Source organism: Geospiza fortis, unplaced genomic scaffold, assembly GCF_000277835.1.
Source record: "Geospiza fortis unplaced genomic scaffold, GeoFor_1.0 scaffold40, whole genome shotgun sequence".
In the NCBI taxonomy this organism is placed as follows: domain Eukaryota; kingdom Metazoa; phylum Chordata; class Aves; order Passeriformes; family Thraupidae; genus Geospiza; species Geospiza fortis.
In genome coordinates, this window is record NW_005054297.1 from 14,632,618 (window position 1) to 14,645,754 (window position 13,137).

General features: G+C 38.8%; 1 protein-coding gene across 5 annotated transcripts in view; it reads right to left on the reverse strand.

Moving 5' to 3' along the window:
• The window catches only part of DLC1 (DLC1 Rho GTPase activating protein), a 214,215-nt gene that overhangs the window by 58,680 nt on the left and 142,398 nt on the right, over nucleotides 1-13,137 (reverse strand). The window lies entirely within an intron of this gene.

A 13,137-nucleotide genomic window follows, 5' to 3' on the forward strand; every position in this document is an offset into this window, starting at 1 on the left:
TTTGAGGTATTTCTATAAGGCCTATGGGTTCTTCCAAACAGAAGGAGGGAAGGGGACAGGAGGCAGATATTATCTCTGAACTCCTTTTTTCAGCATACAAATATGCTCCTCAGATTGCTAAAAAGGCATCTTTTTGTTAAACAAAAATAACTTGTAAAATAAAATCCTTACTATCTCTGTGCCCTGTAACACACATTATTTGGGCAAGAAAAGGTAAGCAGGGAACTGCCAGCAAGATGACAAATGTGGTGATGTTGACAATACACTGGGTAACAGAGGCCATGTTAAATACCAAAGTGAGCATGGACAGTCTCCAACAGAAATGGCAACAATATTCAAAATGTGTTGGAAAAGGCATGTGTTTTTCAAAACCAGCTAAGAGTCACAGGCTAAGCATTCAGCAACTTTCTCAGGAAAGATGGCCATCTGAGGGGCTGCTGCTTTTGCAATAACAATAAACCTCCCAATACACAAGAGCTGTTAGCAGCGGAGCGACTAAACTTGGGATGTAAATCATTCTCCAGCTTTCATACAGAGAATTGCTAATCTCTCTGGAATATCATGTTAAAGCCATATTTTGCATTTCCATGAAGATTGCGCGGTCTGACAGCAATGGTTTGTCCCAAAGCAGCGATGGAGCTGGGCTAGCCCTGTTTTAAGGCGTTGGAGTGAAGCCAGCATTTCTTCTCAGCTTCTCAGAGAATGAGTCAACACACCTGCTCTAAAAATCTGGATGCAGTCAGCAGCCAACGATGTAATCTTTGGCACAGTCACCAGAACTCCATCTGAATTATGTTCTTTAATTCGGGTTTTAACGCTTTTAATCAAGACACCATTGGAATTTTTCAGGACCTCAAGATTTTTTTCCCAAAAGATATTCAATAAGAAAGTAAAACTGCTGCTTGCTTTAGCTAAAATGTTGATGTTTCTTATGAAAAGTATAATAAATGTTACTTTTACAAATACAAATAAACTCTGTGTTTTTGGCAAAAACCAGTCTTTTAATATTTTTTAAATTGGCTGTGCTTTCTCAGAGATTGTAGGACTATGTTCTGCAAAAGAAGCATTCCTATGAGTAATTCCATAAAGTTAGGGAATTAACTCATGTGAATAATGGCTTGCAGGGCTCGAACCATGTTTTTGGATATTTCTTGAATATACATATACCAGAAAGAGAATTTTAATTGAGGAGTATATTTTAACTCCACAACAAAGAAGAATCAAATAACTTTGGTTATCTGACCTTAAAATATTATCTGCCAGTTTCTACAGAATGGAAATGGTGTGAATTGTGGTACAATAACACAAGTTAGCATAGAGGTAATATAAATCCCACTGAAAACCCTGTTGTTAGGCTGTGAAGCAGTGGGTAACATTACGTGTATGGTGCAAATAAGCACAGCACATTCCACAGCTCAGATCTAGCTATAACCAGCAGAGAGCTTCATTTTCAGGGTAGTTTGAAAATGCTGAGATATCTGTTCTTCCACGGCCAGCCATCAATAGAGGCAGCCACTAAAATTTTGTTTATTGGCATGTGGTTGACAATAAAGTTTTGCACTTTGTCCTGGTGCAGGAGGAGGTACTGCCAAATGAGCTCTGCCCAAGGTATGGAGGAAACCACTCAAGTAAGCTCTGTATCTTCCCACTGTTGTATCTTCCCATTTAATTGGTCACAATGGGGACGAGAGCAATATGCTGATGGAGCTCTCCATGTTTCAAAGCCAGTGGAAGATCTTGAGCTCTTCATGTATGTTACCTATTATCTAATGTTGCAAAACAGAGTTAATTAAAAAGCAGAGTAGTTAATAACACAAGTACAGAGAGGAGTCCTCTATTTATTCAAAATAATTCAGTGTTACTGCTTTGCAAATAAAAATGCAGCTTTAGTTTATGTGTTTTAGAAAAACAACCAACAGCTTATACAGGGTTTCCTTAGATGCAATATTGGCCATGTTACTTCCTAAGAAATATTTCAACCAAAGTGGTTGATACCTAATTCTCTAAGGTTACTGCCCATCTGACGTGTTAGTGTACAAAATGTAGAAACTTCACCCTGTGAAAGACCTGAAATACATTATCAGTTAGAATCATGGAATGGTCTGGGTTGGAAGGGACCTTGAAGATCATCTAGTTCCAAATCCTCTGCCATGGGCAGGGACACCTTTCACTAAACCAGGCTGCTCAAAGCCCAATCCAGTCTGGCCTTAAACTCTTCTCTGGGCAGCCTGTTCCAGAACCTGACCAGCCTAATAGTGAGGAAGAATTGAGTTCAATCTACTAAGAGAAATATTGAGTCCTGTTTGGAACAAGACTAATTTCTTAATGTTTGTAAATAACCCATTAAAATGGGCTATTATTTCCACTGGGGGATGCAACAAGGAGTAGGAGGATTATGTAAAGAGAGGAGCTGTGTCTGAGAGTATGACTCAAATATTGTACTCTTAAATACAGAAAATAATGGATACACAAATTGCATGTAAGCTCTGAGATTAATATCCAGTTGGAAAAATGGGCACAAATGGATGGATGGATGAAGGACCAATGCTCTCTCATAAGCCACATTTCCTCAGAAAATTGTGTTGAAAAAGTATACCCTTAATACTTCCATTGGCAACCAAAGCCTTCTGCCCAAATAATGTTGATTAAAGTTTACTGCTACTGTTACTATCCCTATTAGACACTTCATGTTTATTTCTGTATCTGTCCAGACTAACTAGTTACATTTAAGTATATTTTGTAAAAGTAGAATGTAGAAAAAGCTTGAAAATATTTCATGATTGCTATTATTGATGGAACGGGGTGTTATTTGGTATTTAAATCTATGTAATTGAGACAAATCCTTTAAAAATTTCTTCTCAGATTTTTAAGCCACATAATAAACGAGTAAATAAATTGAACATAAAACTCAACCACCTGTCTTTATTTAATATGTATTAGCAGCTGGCTTGGGCTTTTGTCATGACTGTGGGAACGAGTTAACATGTTTAAGACAAGTAAGCCGTATCCATGGCTGACTTGCAGTTGAAGCTGTCCTCCACACAACTCAACAGCCACATCAACAAAATGAATGCTAGGAAACAGCACTAGAAAATGCATTCCTCTCAAGCTGCTGGAGCAGGGAGTCCTCAGGTCAAGGGTTCTGTGAGAAATGTGGGCCAACTTAATGGTGCTTCCAAGTGAATCGTTCCACAAGCCATCTGTGTGTTCATCACTGAACAGAAAATGAAGTTTTTCTGTGAGAAGGAAAGCCTCAAATGCAGTACTTTCTTTGGTTCACAAAAAACTGTATCATTATGGTTCAATAGGAGTTAGAAAGAAAAGAATGTTAAATAAAATAAACTGAGGTTGTTTAGAAATTTCAAACTTTCCTCTGCACTTTTGAAGCTCTACCATCTACTCAAGTATCGAATCCTCTATTTTCTTAATCGTTTCTCAATCAGTCATTTTAGTACTTGTTGTTTTGGCTGGGATACAAGATGATTTTTGCATCTAGGAATAGCATGGAGATGTCAGGCATTGTGCACTGTCATCAGCTCCTCGTGCTGGCTGTGAGATTGATGTAATGAGCGAGGGTTATGGGAGATTATGGATGATTAGAAACAGGAAAATGCACTCTTAAAATGGGGCAAACTGGAATGCAGAAAAATTGACTCTGCTGCCAAGAGGCTTTTGGAAGTGTCAATGGGGCTATGAAAAAGAACTGAAATAGCGAAAAATATTCAATGTGTCATTAATTTGTGGTGTGGTTATTGCCTATGAAGATGCACTGAGTGTGGTGTCAAATTTCTGTTTTATTTTGCTGCCAATAGATTTTTCTTCTTTTAAAGAAAAAAGATATTTTCCTCCTTTTCTCAGCCTGCATTTTCTTTTTTTTTTGGTTCTGGCACTTTTAGATTTTACTAATGATTGAACATACTAAATAGGAACTGACCTTTTGCTAGAAAAATGCTCACAACAAAGAATCAGTAAGCTGTAGATATTTTTTGTGTAAAGAAGCAGTCCTACGGTCCTTACTAGGTTGTGCCCCAGTGCTGGGACTGTTACTCCTTCACCCAGTTGCACAATTCCTGCATACTCCCTCCAGTTTATTCTTTACCAAGGTAACTGCCCTTTTCAGTCCTGAGAGTTTCATTCTTCCTGTCCTTACTTGACTTGGCAGCAAATCTAGGCTGAGGATCTTGAAAAGCAACATTGGGATCAAGGAGAGTTTTGTGTGGTTCAGACTGCTGAGTTGGGGTGCTGGCTCCTTCTCCCAGTATATGAACCCAAACACTCAACATCAATAGCTCATGGGGTTAGCCAATATATCAGCAAGGAAAGCAGATGCACAGTGTATTTAGCATTCAGACTTTAAGCAGTACATGATTTCAGGATGTCAGATTCTGCAGTTTTGACTCATTTTGTAGCCTTCTCTTTTTTTAATGCACAATTGTAAGGAAGAAGTTCCTAAAGAAACTAACATGATGCAGGGCTCATTGCTGAATGACTGGTCTATCTTTAGATAAAAGGCTGTTCTGTGCTCAACGGATTAAACTGAGCCCTTGAGATATTTGAAGTTTGTTTTGTCACTATCAGATAAACACAACAGTACATGCTAGCCTGCAGAGGTTCATGACTAAACTGTTTGCAAGGTTAAAAAGAAAGGGAAAGGAAAAGCCTTGTTAATCTTCTCCATTCCTAATTTTTTGAAAAAAGTAAATATTTTTGTAAAAACATTTCAAAGGCTTCCACTTTTAGCTATGTGGCAGGTCGAGATTAGGGAAAACCCAAGCACCCCCTAAGGTTAAACACACTATTTGTCTCTGTCTTTCAAACTACATCTGAGTATATTTTGCAGATAAGTTTAGATAGGTTAAAGCTCAAACTCCTTTCCTTTGACTTTTTACCCAGAAATATATAGCCAGAGACGAAGTAAATTCAGAGCAATTATTTTCCTCTCATTAAAGATACTCTGCTCAGTTCCTAGAACTAATAAAAAAATAATTACTCAAAAAGTATAATGATTTGAAGTTCCTATTACATTACAGATGGAATATTTTATGAGTAAAATAAAATTTCAGGCAGATGGCATTTTAGACAATTGAAAAGCTTTTAAAGGGCTATTAGATATGCTTTGTTTACCACATTCAGTCATTCATATTATTAACTTATTTATTTGTCCCATAAAATATTAGAATAGTTTTTGATAGATAATTTTCCCACTGTGATTTTTTCTGAGGTAGGGAAACAACAATGATTATTTATATAAATTAATTAATTTGCATTATATTGTAGAAATTAAGCTTTGATTTTGAACATGAAATTGGATTAGATGGGGGCAAATGCACTTCTAAAAAGACCAAAGAAACTGTTTGCAGTTCACTGTGTCTTGTGCTTAGATGGTACCCCTGATGTGAGTGGTGGCAATGGAATTAAATTTCATTTTCATTAATTAAAGTTATTTATTGTGCAGGAAAATTCCCTAACTCCACATAGCAAAAATAGTATTTACAAGTGCTACAGAGACATCTCTCCAGCCAATACAAGACAAATACCCTGCAATTCTTTTCTCAGGCTCAGGCTCAATAATATATTAATATATTCAGAATAACTTTATATTTTACTTATATTTATTTATATTTTAAAATTTTAGCTTGGGAATAGACTGTGTAAACATTTCTGTCTGTCTTGAATAGTAGGCACAGATCTTAGCTGCTGTGAAGTGGCAAAGTGCCAGCATCATAAAAGAAAACACATTTATTTATAATGACTGACTTTCTGAGCCAGGAAATCTCTTTGATTTCCTTCAGTGACAAGAGACTCTTAAGTACAGGTGAGGGTAGACAGACAGGCAGATAGAAAAATATTCCTTATAGCAGTACTGAGAGATTTGCTGGGGACAAGAGGACCCCAGCAAGGGATTCTTCTGTGTAGAGTCACAGGGCTGATGCCCAGATGCCTCCTCTTGCTGTGGGCCCCCAGAGCCACCCAGGCAGGGACACTGCCTGTGTGGTTACCCCAAAACCACATCAAAGTAGGGTTTACACCACAAAACAGAAAACAACAAAAGCTACAGAAACCCTATTTCCCTGTGGTGAGAAGGGAAGAATTATTTCATCCAGCCTCTCAGCTAGAGGAAGCTCAGAAGCAGCAGCAGCAACAGAGGCAGAAGCAGCACAGCAGCAGCAGAGGCAGCAGCAACAGAGGCAGAAGCAGCAGCAGCAGCACTCCCTTCCTTGTGCAAGGCACATCCCGTTCATGGACCTCAGGACATGATCTGGCCATATAACCTTGGAATGTGGGTAGCAGATGCTGGGGAGCCCAGTGCCCTACAGATGGCTCACACATGGTTTTCTCTTCCCCACCCCAGTGCTCTATTGTGGCTGTCTTGCCACTGCATTGTCTCAGCAAATTGAATGGGTGGGGGTTTAAAAGAAGAAACAAAGAAGGAAATCTGGCACTCTGCAGGTGCAAACCCTCCAGCAAGGGCAAGATTTTAGGGGATTACTACAGAAATCGTGTCAGTTAGTTCAGACAGAGTATACCCTGCCACTGAGACCATTTTCTGCAAGGCTTGTTGACTGGCCCTGCAAGCAATCCAAGGTTTGAGAAAGCAATTCCTTCCCTTGAGTATTTATCCTGTGAAATGTTCCCACCGACAGTATCTTAGCCTGGAGTTTTCTTGTGAAGAAAACATTTGCTTTTACTCGCTTCTGACTAAGACAGCCATGCCTTACTCCCAATCTTTGTGTAAATCTTCATTTTCATTCCTTTTTGCTTTTGTACTCATAGATGGAAATGTCAGCTAGGTTTGGAAGAGCAGTGGATCCCCACTATAGGAGGAAGCAGTGTCCATGGCCTGGTTTTAGGCAAGCTGACCTTAAGAATAGCTCTTGCCTGAAGCTTTTGGCAAAATGTTATATTCAGTTTCCTACAGATACCGTACGTGGTTTGTAACTCATAGGATGTAGTGAGTTTTATCCTGCCACAGTGTGGTCAGGAAAGATGCCTGTTCCTTTCATCCAAAAGTTTAAAATTAAAAGCTATTTTTCACCAACATGACAGCTGTGTTTCTTTCTGAATGGAAAATAAAAGTTGAGTCTGCATTTTTTTCAGGTTTCATATAAATCCATATGAACCCCTGGCAGGGAAAATAATCCTGTGTGTGTGTCAGCATTCCACAGCAGGGTTTTAACAAAGATCACATGTTACACATTCAAAAACTAAAGCACAGAAACACTGCACTTGAAAACAAAACCCCTGCATATCTGAATAACCCAGTCTCAAAACTATTAATCTGAACAGCTGCCCTGTGCATGATAGGCAATAAAGGACTAATTCACTCAAACAAAGCACAAAAAAACCCCCAACCAAACCCCAACCAAAAACCAAAACAAACCAAACTTCTACAAAAGTATGCTTAACAAACTCAAATTTCATCTTTTTTTTTGCACAAAATATTTTTTCATTACATCAACCAGATTCTTCCATAACTTTTCCTATCTTGCTTTCTTAAGGTCTGACTGTAGAAAGCCTTTTCTGCAGTGCAATCTTAATGCTCAAGAGAATGAATTCTTAAGGAAAATGGGAAATAAAAACCAAAATTAGCTATTATAATTGGGCTATGGAGAATTTTAGCCTAGTTGTTATTTGATTCAGATTCATACTTTCCAGACCATGTATTTATGTGATATGCTCTCATATTACATGAGCAAGAAACAATATTGTTGGTTCATAATCCTAAGAAAATTTCCTTTTCTAAAGATAGGACTATGTGTTATTGTGATTCACAGAGAGTTAAAACCACAGCTATGAGACTTTTTTATCAGTTGTGAAATTTACTGAGAGCTTTGGTATTTGAATTTCTGCATTTGTTGACAGGAGAGGAAAAGCAGAGGCAGTGGCTATACAAGTTTGTTCAAAATGCCCTGCAAGTTTGTTCAAAATGCCCTCCAAATAGTCTTTTACCCTGTTTTGATGTGCTTTGGCAGTAATTCAATTTACTGATCCATACTCTTCAGCCAACTAGTGCCTGTTCTAGCAGTAGGTAGATGTTGCAATGTGCATACTGAAGTGTTAGGATGGGTAATGACAGCAAGGATGTTAAGAAAGACAAAATTCACTGTTATGATCTAAATATAATTAATTCCATATTCCAGTTTTTGATTACCACACATTTACTTGTAAAACACAAAAAGTTGTAAAATGGTGAAAACACTTATTCTCTGCCCTCTTCAGGATAAGAAGTACAAATCTGTTCATACACTGAATGGTCTGGCAAAACAAGTGACCCACATACTAGGATCTGGCATGTTTATCCCTTGCAGCAGCAAATTTCAAGTTAGACAAAAGCTCTTGGTTTCAATTTCATGGATTTTAGGAGACTGTTTATAGTTTGTGAGTTTGCTGGTGCAATGCTGTATGAAAGTATCAGATTAAAAAGCCTAATTTAAAAAAATGCAATTATGTAGGGAGATGGTTAAATTCTGAAAGCTTTACTCATTGCTTAGCTTCAATTAATTAAGAGCAAGTTCTGACTGAATAAAATCTTTGTAAGGACTTTTGGATTTAGGTTCTGAGCTCTTTCCCACAATTTTCTCTGAATATTTTTTATTCATGTTTGGATACTTAGTGAACATCTGTGTTTGGAGGTTTGTTTTGATTTGGTCAAGAGAAGAAGATTTTTTTAAAGTGTGCTTAAACATAAGTAATTTTAAATAGCTTCCTGCTCAGTTAAAATACTCTTCTATTGCTTCTGTACGTGACTTGGCCTAGGGCAATTTATTATTCTCCCTGCATCACAGAAGTGTGTAGCACATATTTTATGGTTGCTTAGAACTGGAAAAAAAGGGAAAGGGTGGGGAAGGAAAGACAAGAACATCTTTTGGTGACTTGGCCCTTGAGGGTTTGTCCAGAGGATGAAGACAACTTGGAAGGCCTTTGAAGGGCTTCACACAGTAATGTTCATATGGTTAAACCCTGTGGTGGTTAATCATTTAGCAGAATTAGAGCCACACTTGAGCCATGAATAAAAGTATGCCACTCGAACGGGGGCTTTGTTAGGAGCTAAATTTGGGATGAGACTTTCTTTAAACAGATTTTGAAAAGGGTGAGTAGATGATCAAGCTTAGCTCAGAACTAGATATTACATTTGGCTGTTTTCAAGCTGCAAATTGAACCTAGAGTTTGCCACTTATTTGAACCTTATTTGCCACTTGCCTGATACCCATTTTCAAAGGAAAAATTGTCAGCCTCAACATGAAATAGGAAAGTCAAGTCAGTGCCACATGGAATTTTATTGGTTAGTGAGTGGTATTAATAGTATCGTGCCAGGTATTGATTGCATCCATACTGCAGCACAGTGCTGTGGGCACTGGAGGCCAGAGGAAGTACCTGCTCCTTACACATAGTCCCAAACAGCCAAATTAAATACAATATCTGCAGCTGCTGCAGATTCCCTGTAAACCCAAGTCATAAGTCATGGGCCCTCTGATGTTACTGATTTAAGCAAAATAATATCTAGCTGTGCTTCAGTCCTCCACATCTCAGGAGAGATATTTGACCAATTTTTTAATGGAGGTGCATAGTAAGAGCTCAACCGAGCAGTGCCCACCTACACCCCTGTGCATTAAAAAGAATGTGACCTGACTGTGTCAGTTTGCTCATTCTCTCTCTGTCACCCGACAGGACTGGGACCCACAGCTTTCAGACCACACCAAGGAGCTTTGGTGATCCCACTGGGGACTGCATGGCTCATGTGAGGATGAAACTTGCAGCTTGTTGGCTCTGGAAACCTGACACCCATCTGTGCCCTCCTTGGAAGGTGAGGAGTTCAATGAAGTTGGGAAGCAGGTGGGAAGTGGTGCAGAGGTGTGAGCTGTGCTGCCCTGAGCCGCTATAACCACACAGCGCAGTGCATGAAGTCGTACATGTGTCCTAATTATCTTAGATATACCATAACTGCTGGGCTACTGATTAAAAGCACTTGGGATTAATGTCACCATTGCCTTCTGTCTGTTTTGTTCTTGGGATTGATGCCTCATATGAAGCTTTTACCAGCATGGTTAGAAATGCCTATGGTACACACAGATCATTTTCTGACTCAAAGTGAAGGAAGTCTTTCTGTTTTAGCATAAACCAGACATTTCTCCCCAAATTGTTATTTTGTTTTACTCAAAATCCATCCTCCTGCTGCTTTGCTTTGATGGCTAAAAACCATACTAGTCTGCAAGATTGTGGGAAACCCTGAAAAACATAGTGGGGGATGATTTTAGGCAAGGCATGAGAAGAGTGGTGTGGGGAGTGAGGTTTCACAATGGTCTATGCCACTGTTCAGAAAGAGTTAGCAGTTCTTTGGGGTTAGAACCAAATACTTCAACAGATACAGGATGAATTCCCCCTTGTTGTCATTCCCCTACTTGGAAGAAATGTAGTTGAGAAATTTGGATTATAATATCTTTTCTACTCCTCTTAGTCAGAGCTTCATTTCTAGCCAGAGGATGCAGCTGAAGTAAATTTATACTCCTGATTGTTAGCTAGTAACCAGTGAACAAAACCAAATGCTGGCATTTTATTTTAGCTAATCTTTTCAGGGGCTCAGACCTCAGTGTAGCAGCACATATTAAAACAGGATATTTGTTTAACTAAACTTCTTCTATTAAAGGAAAATAAAAAGGAGTTTAAACCTTCATTATTGACTTCTCTTGGAAATATGTTGAAATAAATGGGCAAAAACTGAAGTTAGTCTTCTAATAAAAAAACTTGGTTCTGTTTCTAGGCAGCTAAAAGAGTCTTAAAGAATAAAGAGACACTGCAAACTAATGCAACCAATTCCTCTTTTCCTGAAATATGCAGTGCAGCTCTGTGGTTTGGTTGTATCTTCTAGCCAAAAATATATTGATACAGTACCTATCCATAGGGCAACAGGGTTATAAATACATATTTGACAGACGTACAAAACCAGACATTGTCATTAATGAGTCTTTTATACTTCAGCTTCTGCAATAAACCCTATTTCTTAGTTTCATTATTTGCTTCACTGAGCTTTAAAGGACATATTCACTTTGAACGAGATCCTAAGTCATCCTCTTTATAGTAATTTTCTTATTTCATGCCTGACTATTATTTCCTAGCCACACAGTGAAGAGTGGCTATGAAGTAATTTCTTCACAGAGAACAGAAGACATGAGGAAAAATTCTATCCTAACTTCAAAGTATTCAACCATGGGTTTGAAGGCTACAAACCTGGCCAGAATTTTTTTTTTCTACCAAACTTGGAGTTGACTACATTTGCCTAAGATCCCTTCAGAGCAGGGAAACAAAGCAGCCATTCATGCCCAGAAAGCCTTTTGTCCCAGGAAAAGACAGACAACCCATACAGACAAATGATGGAGGCACAATTTGAGCTTGCATGACAGCAGTAGAACAGCCAAAGTTTAGCAGAAAAAACAGAAGCCTGCAGAAGGAAAATGGTTTGCACCAGTCTTAACAGTAGTTAGTGGAAGTCCCTTGCTACTCCCTTTGTGACAGGTCTGATGATTGCCCCTGGTACCTCTGTGCCCACCTAACACATCCAAGGAGCCAGCAGTTGCACAGAAACTGCATTTGGCCACAAAAAGTCAAATCAGTGTTGCCAGGAATGGAGCACAAACACAAGCACACGATATTGTCTTTGGGCCTTTTTTCTCTGGTGTGGGGTATGGTTTACAGCTTTCTCCAGATAGGACTTACTACCACTTCCACTGACCCCATCATTTATGAGCTAAATCTGTCCCAGAGAAAATGCCTGTGAGCACATTCAGCTGCAGGAGATGGGGAAAATAAATGGTTTCAGAGTGAGCCTCTGTGGTCTCAGTGGAGGGGCTGATAAACAAATCCTGTTCCATTCAGCAGCCTGGTGTACAGACATTGTGCATGCCTTGGGCTATGGGATGCATTGTTAATAATCACTTCAAAGCACTCCATCGGCATTTAAAGTTGCTCTCTGTTTGCAGCAGTTTCTTTGGTCTTTTGGACACTTTTGAAGTTCTGGCCAGTGGCATGCCAGCACTGCCAGCAATACAAACTGCACTATTGTTGCGTGGCGCTGCCGCCTTGTCTCAAATACTCCAGGCCTCCTGTCTTGGCATATCAAGTGTGTTTGCGCATGTTTATTAAAATTGAAGAGCCTTGTACTCTTTGGTGCACACTGGAGGAACTTTGGTAGTATTTTCTCTAATGCAAGGACAACATGCTTGTGTAGCACAGAACTGATTAATGACCACTTTTGGGGGTCGGGATTGCAATGACAAATATCTTATTTTCTATCCACTTATATTACCCTTTTTGCTTGGCAAATTATCTTGAAAATGGCTTATGAATAATCTCAAAATAAAAGGAATTATTTGGGTTCTTTATTTGATTTAGAACATTATAAAAAAAGTCATACAAAAAACCTCCCAACGCTAGGCTCATACAGCAAGGGCTCATGTCAGGTCATATACATTGCATTACATCACCAAATCAATTTCAAAGATATTTGCAACAGGACTACTAACATCTACTTTAAATAATGTAGCTGTAAGGCAGGGTAACTGTGGATCTTCTTGTAGCATAGATTTTATCTTGTGTAATGGTTGTTTTAAGTAATGCATATATATGAAGAGGATGACACGGGGTACAGGAGATCCTGACTCCTGGTAACAAATGTTGATACTGATCTTTGGGTAGTGGTGAGGCCAGGGATGGGAAGGATTATTTAGCTTGCACTTCTGACAAATGTTGTAACATTTCATCAGTGGTGCTTGTGTCCTGGACTTTTTTTACCTCTGTAAAGGTGACTGTGTTTCAAAGTAATTTAAAGGTTTCAAAGTAATTTAAAGCTGATATAAAAGAGAGCCAGAATTAAAATGTTGCCTCCTCCCTTTGCTTTCCATCCTCACCTATGCACTCCTATTCCTGCCTTTGTTCTACCACCAAAGATCACAAAACCACACAAAGACTTGGATCAGGAATTACCATGGCTAAAACTAACCCTAATCTGTCAGCAAAAAAAAAAAAAAAACAACAAAGAAAAATCAACCCCACATCCAATAATCCTTATTTTGAGCAAACTCTGCTTCCTACGTCAGCTCAGCACCTGACAACACTAACATTTACAGCAGGGCAGTGTTTGAT